Source organism: Rhinoderma darwinii, chromosome 4, assembly GCF_050947455.1.
Source record: "Rhinoderma darwinii isolate aRhiDar2 chromosome 4, aRhiDar2.hap1, whole genome shotgun sequence".
NCBI lineage: Eukaryota > Metazoa > Chordata > Amphibia > Anura > Rhinodermatidae > Rhinoderma > Rhinoderma darwinii.
The window spans coordinates 92729864-92738247 of NC_134690.1; the positions used below are offsets into that span (position 1 = coordinate 92729864).

An 8384-nucleotide genomic window follows, 5' to 3' on the forward strand; every position below is an offset into this window, starting at 1 on the left:
CCTTCCTCTTCCAGCACCAACCACTGTATAGCTTCTGGCGCCCGGAGACAGCCGGAACAGCTGGCCGGTGCGGGGTTCGGGTGTCGGACCCCCACCGATCATAAACTGATGACCTATCCTGTGTATAGGGCATCAGTATGAAAAACCGCCCCCTGCCTGGTGAACCCCTTCCACACCACCTTCTATATGCTACTAAGTTGAACATCACAGCTTTGCATGTCTTCTCTGTTAAGTAGCATATTTGGTGTACATACTCTTTTTGTGAAATTATTTTATGATTTTTGTGACCAATGAAATAATCATTTTGGAAGATTGCAAATCGGTTTCATCATCATCATCATCATCATCATAGAGCGTTATTGGTTGTATTAGTCTATCCTGCAGTACATCTATGAACATCTTTATATACACTTGAATTCCCAAGTACTTCGCTCCAAACAATGTCTGTCAACCTGTTGTTTTACATTGCGTGCAGGTCCCTTTGATGTGTGAGTCATTATGTAATTTATCCTGTATGCAGTCATTGTGCTCAGTGGCCCAAGTGTATTACTTTGCATTTTTATTTCCTATTTGACTCATTTACCTGATACCAGGGTGAACATAAATGCTTCATTTACTTGATTACATGGAAACTTTGATTTTTATTTTTTATTTTTTTATAAAAAATTGATTGATTAATTTGGTCATTTCTTTTAACAAGTTTTCACGTTCACACCTAAAGCATCCTAAAATTCATTAAAATGTATATATAAATATTATACATAATAAAGAATTGCTTAAAACTGTTGCTGTCGTTATCATTCTGCGTGTCACATTCATCAACATGTCGCCCAAGTATTCGAGAATATGGTGCACTCTACTGTCTCTTATGGAAGAAGCCGCTAAATCAGGTCTAGCCTGTGGTTCATTTTCAATAAATTACAAATAAAACTATAAAAAAAATGTCTGTTGGTATCAGGGAAGGAACAAAAACATAGATGGGACTATAGGATTTGTTTATAGTACACATGCATAGACATGCGGCATTATATCCACCACCAAGAGGATAATTTAGTGTGCAGGCCAAATTTCCAGTTCTGACCGGGATCCATAAGTAAATATTGAGATGGATCATTAATTCAATCTCGTTTTCCCTTTATTAACTTTATTAAAGTTTAAAATACCTAATTTCTCATTAAAATTTCCTTTTGAGAGATAAATGGGTTGTATGAAAAAAGAGATGGTTTGTATGAGGTTAGAAAAACATGTCCACTTCCAGAAACAGCACCACACTTGTCCATAGATGGTTTCTGGTATTGCAGCTCAGCCCATTTCACTTGAATGGAGTTGAATTGCAATATAAAACCCAGCCCATGGACCAGAAAGCAGTCATTATACCTTTTCAATAGAAGGTGTGTACATACAAACAGCTAAACACAGACCAACGGCTTGTCCCACGCGGAATTGCTGCGTATTTTCCGTCCGGAATTTAGAACGGAAGATACGTAGCAGAGTACAATAGCACCAAAGTGGGTGAGATTTAACAAATCTCATCCACACGCTGCGTAAAATTTCCGACCAGAAATTGACCTGCGGTGTGTATTTTTCGTACCTCAGCATGTCAATTTCTGCTGCGGAAAGAGAACTAAATTGCTGTGTTTTTCCCAACATTGAGAAAAACGCTGCAAAATACGCATTTTCTTTAATAAAAACGCAGAAAATGGTGCGGTTTTTCTGCAGCGTAAATCCTAATAGTTTCTGCGGAATTGCTGCAGAAATTTTCTGCAGCAATTCTGTTACGTGTGGACAAGCCCCAATACCTACACAACAATACATTCTTAAAAAAAAAAAAAAAAAATCTAATTATATGTCATTTCAAGCAAAGATGTTTTTAGATGCTCTGTATTCAGTGTAATTGTCTATACAGAATGAAATATATGAAAATAAATTCATAAAATACATTGCCTATGGCAAATTCTGACGTGTATTTTTACAAAAGATCTGCAGCAGAAAACATAGACTGGCACACAGTTTTCTGCCACGGATGGGCCGGCGGATCCGCACCAGGGTTAGCCCCATTGTCATTCAATGGGGCTAATCTGCAGCTTTTCTGTGCAGAATCCGCGAGAATAATGAACAAGATCATTATTCTTGCAGAGGATTTTTTCCACGTCACAGACTAAAATTTGCGCAGAATTTTTTTGTACAGCATGTCAATGTTTTTGTTCCTTCCCTTATGGATCCCGGTCAGAACTGGAAATTTGGCCTGCGCACTAAATTATCCTCTTGGTGGTGGATATCATGCCGCATGTCTATACATGTGTACTATAAACAAATCGTATAGTCCCATCTATGTTTTTGTTCCTTCCCTGATACCAACAGACATTTTTTTATAGTTTTATTTGTAATTTATTGAAAATGAATGGGAAAAGTTTACAGTCTACTTAGACTAGACATTCATACGGCACAGATGAGAGTAAAGATGGCCATAGAGAATATATTGTCTATGGGGCCTTGGCCATTCTGGGCAACAATCTGACAAAATTAAATTTTCCTGTCCATTCCTTTAATTTCACCAGAGAGGCATATAGCCGAAAATTATTTCTCCTTGCCCTAATGCCGAGAATTTTAACAGAGGAATCAGAATCAAGAACTGTCATCAAACGATGTCTATGGCCACTACATGGGGGACCTTGACCCCTTTTGGAGAGCACACTTCGGGTCAACATGTGATACGTGAACTACATTTAGGGGTCATTGAGAGGTTTGTATTTAATATGATGGAAAATATGCTTATGAAATATATAATTGACAAAACCTGCAAATACAAGGTTCGATCATCCTCATCTTTTTGATAGTTGCTAAAATTTTGCACCATGTATTGCCAAATCTGCTTTGGTACAAGGAAACATTAACCCCACATATACACTCTCTTACACAGTGGATATATTTTACATATTCAAGAAGTGTTATAGTAACAAATGTATGGAATTAACTTACATAGAATATGCTCCAGAGGTAGAATATGGCATTAGAGTCTACAGGTACCTACATTAAGTTATGAAGGAGATGGCGGATGGCGTCTAGGACAAACTAGATCAAATATTGCCAAATTATACACACTGGCATATATTAACCTGCCATGTTTTTTTCCCTAACACCAAGCTTCGACTCTTAGGTGGTGCCCACCTATGAAAACTCACTTACCCAAGGCAGCTCCCTGACATTGAGCTGATGGTGGGGTTTAGCTACTGGAACCCCCTGAGATCAGTGAGTTATCACTAGGGGAACCTGCTGGCGCATTCACAATGTAGGGTTACATGGAGTCCTGGACTAGAATGACTATCCACTGTGGCTGATAGAGGGGTTTCTTCCTATGACGTCTAAATGCCGGGACATGAGTGGACAAGTCTTTAAAGCATTTAGCATTATACAATTATCATGTAGGTGCTCACATCAGACTATGATTTTATTACATAAATCTTTATATGATTCATCAGAAAATAGCATAACATGGAATGACACTGACCTTTCTAATTGTATACAGCCATACTGACTACGTCAGTAGTATCACAAGAAATTTAAAAGTCTAAGAGTCATTTTAAGTGCTACCATAATTATTATAAGTTTATTTCTATAATTGTGTTGGAGTGCTGGGACCTTGGTAGTTCCCAAGGCTGATCCATCCTTCCACTCTTAGAATAATTCATGCTGCAAAACTTCCAGTCATGTATGCCATTGTGTCATGTTTGACAATGAAAGTGATACATTCTTAACAACATTTGATGGCCTCATGTACAGACCAATGGGAGTCTGAAAGTGATTGGGTTATAGATTTTAAAGGGGTTTTCCAATCCTAAGAAATTGATGGCCTATCTTCAGGATAGGCGATCAATACCTCATCGGTGGGGGTCCTACTCCCGATACAATCAGCTGTTTTGAAGGGGGCACAGTGCTGGTACCAGCGCTGTTTTCCCTTCATTCATTACCTGCTGTTACTGTGAATCGCCGATACACTTGTAGCGGTGGTTCACAGTATTACAGGCTTCTCTCATTTACTTCAATGGGAGATGACTGTAATACTGTGAACCGCCACTACAAGGGTGTCACCCTTCACAGTATAAGCAGTTTGAAATGAAGGGGAAGCAGCGCTTGTACGAGCATTCGGGGCCCTCAAAACAGATGACCAGCGGGGGTGCAGGGAATCGGACCACCACTGATCAGGTATTGATGGCTTATCCTGAGGATAGGCCATCAATTTCTTAGGACTGGGAAACCCCTTTAACCTGTAACTGTACTAGTAAGTGAACTGTAGGGCAGACTGGCATCAACGCTGATCACCTATAAGCAAGGTTATTACTAACCACTCAACTGCCATGGAGACATTGCACAAACATGGATCCATGAATCAACGACCCATCTCCGCAATCTAGTACATTAAACTTGTGATATTATATCTTTCAAGAAAGGTCAAGGTCCTTTTGGATTTTTTTCAATGAATTAACCATAAAAACATCCATTTGGGGAGAGTTACAAAGTCTTATTGCTTTTAAAATTAAAAAAAGCCCATCTATGATAAAGTAGAAAACTTCTTTCCTCTATACATAATGGCTGCCCCCTTGTTATGGTGACAGGCCAAGGTAACAAAAGATCATTTGACAGCTCTCTGTCTGATATATTTGTACATATTAAGGTGATCGCCCCAAATGCCATCTTTTATCATAACTGAGTAACCCCAAACTTGATAAACGTTCTTAATACTGCAATCCACACATCCCTTTAATAATTTTGGTTGCCCGCCTCTGCACCCACTCCAGTTCAGCTTATGTCTTTCATATACACAGGTTCCAAAAACTGTACACAGTATACCATGTAAAAATCTGACTAGTGATTTGTATAGAGGCTAAACTATATTCTTGTCATATACATCAATGCCTCTTTTGATGCATCCCATGATTTTATTTTCCTTGGCAGCAGCTGCCTGGCACTAGTTGCTAAAGTTAGGTATAATGTCCACCAATATCCCCAAATCCCTTTCAGAAGAAGCTTTACTGGGTACATAGGTAACCATTTAGTACAAAGGCTTAATGACTTTGTGTTCTGCTTCAAATGTATTCCAGAGATCTAAAAATTATTTTTGTTACCCAGAGCACAACCATCACAGTATATTTAAAGCTTTGTCATTTCGGAATTCATTTTACAACAAAGTACTTATTTCATTCAAATGCTAAAAAATGTTTTATATGACCGATGTTTATCTTCAACAACACTTTCAATGAATTGAGTTTTTATTAATAATACTAATAAAAAAAACGGCAACATGCAATTTCTTTAATCCATTCTGTGACAGTGTACAATATGCAGGCCCAGTCATATTTGCAGCTTATTTCTATACAGGGGCGATCTCTCTGGTATACAAATAGCAGGTGATGACGCCAGGCATCTAGACACATAAGCTGAGTATCGCTTTAGCAATTTCTTCCTTATTAGAATTTGATTCATTGTATAGCTGCTCCCCGCTGAACCTTCCAGCCATCATCACTTTCATCCCAGAACCTCTCCCTGTGCTGTCTGTGAAACCATTATCTGCCAGAAATGGGAAGCAAGCGCAATGGGCGGGCTGAACACCGGAGTTTGCCGTGTCATACCCCTAGAGGGTGGTTACTACCCCACCTTGACCCACCCAATCATGCATAGTGTATATTCATTTCGATAATTACTGACCAGGTGTGACGCTGTAGTGTTACAAGCCTGAACTCAGCAAAAAATGGCGGGTGGGGACCAAGAAAAATAAGGTGCTAGCTGTTCAACATGATACGTCACATTAAAATCACAACAGACACAAAGACAAGCATTTCATTCAATAGATCCATGCGGACAGTCATAATATAATAGCAGAAGACATCATAAAACATACATGATATTGACAAGCAAACCGGGATTCAGATCATACACAGAAATATCTGTCTGTTTTGGAAGTACAATACATTACATTTTTAGATTATGGATGTGCTATATAGACATGCACTAAGTATATGCTATATAAAAGTGATATTACATAGTATCGCAAAAAGCAAGAGAAAGCTGGTGGGGAATGCATCACGCAAAGACACACTGACAATCGCCCACATACAGCAACTGTACAAGACCTACAAAGACCCATTTATGAGCCATCACCGGTTATAACGGAATTTATCGAGGTATCTTCATAACCTTTGACATTTTGGCCAGACCTCACAGACAAGAAGCGATAGCAGATTAATAAATGGCCAATGGTGCACCAAAGGCCCTTGCAGTGACGAATGGGTTAAACGCCTGGTGCAGGAATGCCCCATGGGAATGAGAGAAGGGAGGGAGACGGAGCAAGGAAGAAGGGAGAGCAATGGAAGGAGAAGAAAAATAAGGACTGGCTGGAAAGATGGTGGTGAAGATCACCCAAGCAGGATGGAGGGACATAGAGGATTGGACGTAGGAATGAAAGTACAGACAAGATATGAAGGACAAGCAGAGGAAAGGACAAGGATGAGGAAATGCGTCCACGTATAATGTATCACGGATGCAGGAATGATACCAGTATACATGAGAAGAGTAATCCATAGATTTACAGTTAAACAAATAGCAGTTCTGGGTGTCAGGCATATAAGCGGTTGGATGAGAATACAAGAGACAAGGATGAAGGAGACGCAGGGATGTAGGGCGGTACCTGGCTGTCTTCTGTGTCACTGCTTCCCTCTGCGGTAGAGCATCAAGACAGGCTTCCCTGGACTGACAGCTGATGGCAATGCTCTATTGCTGTGTCACAGCTCCCAGTGTGTATGTGTGTGCTGCTGTCCTGTGCCTCCTGTTTGTCCCTCCGGGTCCCTGCCCTGCCTGTCAGTGCTGGTTGGTTGAGGTGGTGTTGTGGGGGAGGAGGGATGGTCAGGCTGCTGAGGCTGGAATGCATAGAGCAGCAGAGATGGAGAAAAGAAAAGGGAGGAGGAGGAGGAGGGAGAGGAAGAGCAGGTGGGGAGAGGGAGGCATACTGAAGGAGCAATGCTGCTGCCACCGGCGGTGCTGAGGAGAGAGCTGTGACGTTAGTGCAGATACTACACCATCACCAGCGCAGACTCATCATACACAGACAGACAGACTGACACTAGAAAATAGACAGACGGATAGATCGATAATACATAGATATGCAGATAGGTAAATATAAGATAGATAGATAGATAGATAGATAGATAGATAGATAGATAGATAGATAGATAGATAGATAGATAGATAGATAGATAGATAGATAGATAGATAGATAGATAGATAGATAGATAGATAGCAGATATATCGGTAGATATTGATAAGGAAACAATATGTATTTACCTGTAAAGATACCTGTACATTTTATCTGTAAAGATAGATGTTCATGCATAGATAATTATACGGTAACTAATCTCTAATCTCACAGTAACCACTAAATATAAATAAATATGCATTGCTGCTGAATCTACATACAATAGTGAGGTTCTTAGTGCACATTTTGATCAAATTGTATGAGCCCACCTGCCAAGACAAGGCGACCTCTATAAGGTGGTTCCCCACGCTGCACATACACCCAGAACTGGGACTAAACCTACATATACTTGGGGATGGTAGGAACCAGAATGAAACTAATTAAAATCACCCAGGGCAAAATGGGAGGAGTGCCAGATCAAGAAATGGAGGCAGTCACTATCCCCACATATATACAATACATAAGAGACACAAAAGTTTGATCAGGACTTTCCAGCAAAATGAAACAAAACGTGTATACAGGTGCAAGAACGGCTGTGACTGCAAATTTATACAGAACACAAGAAAATGGCGACAGCACTCTACGAGCACTAATGTCACCGTAACCACTAAATATAAATAAATATGGATAGATATATAGAGAGAGAGAGAGAGAGAGGGAGGGATGGATAGATAGACAGACAGACAGACAGACAGACAGACAGACAGACAGACAGACAGATAGACAGATAGACAGATAGATAGATAGATAGATAGATAGATAGATAGATAGATAGATAGATAGATAGATAGATAGATAGATAGATAGATAGATAGATAGATAGATAGATAGATAGATAGATAGATAGATAGATAGATAGATAGATAGATAGATACTAGTGGTAAATGGTTAGATCATAGTGTATTGTCTTAGAAAAATACATGTAGGGCAATGTAGATGCACAATTTCTGCCAATTGGAATGGTTTTCCATGGGACAAATTGTTTACACTTTATCAAAAATATTTTTCTACATGCTCATCTCTCCACCAGCATTCTGATAATAATAAACGAAACTGAACATTTGTCATATCATGGCCAAATCTTTACATTTTTGGCTACTTTAAAGTGAATGTCAACAGTTGTTTTTTTATATATATA

The 8384-nt window shown here is 39.5% G+C and overlaps 1 protein-coding gene across 13 annotated transcripts in view; it reads right to left on the bottom strand.

The window, feature by feature from the left end:
- The window catches only part of KIF1A (kinesin family member 1A), a 149081-nt gene extending 142139 nt beyond the window's left edge, over positions 1–6942 (bottom strand). For 11 of the 13 annotated variants that reach the window (XM_075861348.1, XM_075861347.1, XM_075861346.1 and 8 more), the window contains exon 1: positions 6683–6941. The gene's annotated coding sequence lies outside the window, so the exon portion shown is untranslated. Of the gene's footprint in view, positions 1–6682 lie in introns of all 13 variants that reach the window. The other 2 variants (XM_075861350.1, XM_075861349.1) reach the window with 2 other exon arrangements.
- Positions 6943–8384: the final 1442 nt, after the last annotated feature.